This window comes from Poecilia latipinna, unplaced genomic scaffold (assembly GCF_001443285.1).
Source record: "Poecilia latipinna isolate Pla-1442-1.1 unplaced genomic scaffold, P_latipinna-1.0 Scaffold711, whole genome shotgun sequence".
NCBI lineage: Eukaryota > Metazoa > Chordata > Actinopteri > Cyprinodontiformes > Poeciliidae > Poecilia > Poecilia latipinna.
Window position 1 is genome coordinate 263,808 of NW_015113327.1, and position 1,300 is coordinate 265,107.

Sequence of the window (1,300 nt, forward strand, 5' to 3'; positions counted from 1 at the left end):
AGGCGCATTCACAAAGCGAGCATGGCTCGAATGGAGAATGACTGTAGCTGGACCGGTACCAGTAACACACGGCTCCTTCTTTAGGTTTTGCGCAGAGATCCAGGATGGTCAGTCTTTAAACATTTTAAACACTAATAAAGCATCAGCAACATTTCCCAGCAGATCAATATGATCTCTGAACAAACTTTGCGACAGACTGGTGACCTGTCCAGGGTGACCCCGCCTCTCGCCCGGAACGTTAACTGGAGATAGACACCAGCAACCCTCCTGACCCCACTAAGGGACAAGGGTGTAAAGAAAATGGATGGATGGACAAACTTGCCAATAGAATCCTTCTATTGCCGATGTTCTCCATCAAAGCCAAAGTGCTCCACGGTACACACCATAATCACTTAAAAATGATCAAACATAACCTGTTTGGAGTGAATCTGCTGATCCAACCCTGTTTTCTTTTTCAGTCAGAATGAAGTTACCCCATAGAAGCATTCCACAGACCAATGCATTACATCTAAGTGAAGAAATTTACTATTTACATTTGAGTGAGGTTTTCACATCCTTTTATTTTTACTTTCTTTATTTTGTGTGCATGTTGGCTTATTGTCTGAGGATAAATGCGGTTCAGTTTCATCGTTTAGCCCTTGTGTTTACAAAAGGGGTCCAACCGACCCCACACCCATATCATTTGCCTCAGTCCTCGTACGTTTGTGCGTGTGCGTGCTTCAGTCCTCGCACCTCGCACCACATCTGCATCTCAAGCTCCTAGTGTTTCCAGCTCAAGTAACAATCAGGGCCCTCTGAGGGTGATGAGGAGAACTACACGCTCAACAGCAGGTCTTATATCAGCAGGATCTTTCAATTTGAGGTCCAAAGTAATCTAACAAAGACAATTACCATTTCAACATAAATATTTAAATTCCAAAGGACAAAACAGAAAACCAGCATGTGCTCTAATATTGACCCCCCTCTTTAATATTTGGTTGAACAGCCTTTGGCAGCAATGACGGCCTCCAAACGTTTCTTATATTCATCTATAAGCTTCTTGAGCTTCTCGGGTGGCATTTTCTCCCACACTTCTTTTGCAATATGCTCAAGCTCTTGTACATTTTCAGGGTTTCTTTCTCTAATGGCAGATTTCAGATTTCAGCTCCACCCAAAGATTTTCAATTGGACTGAGATCAGAACTCGTTGCTGGCCATTTTAAAACAGTCCATTTTTTCCCTTTCAACTAGGCCTGTGTGTTTTGGGTTGTTGTCTTGCTGCAGGACCCAGGATCTTTGCTACAAACCAAGTTTCCTTACAC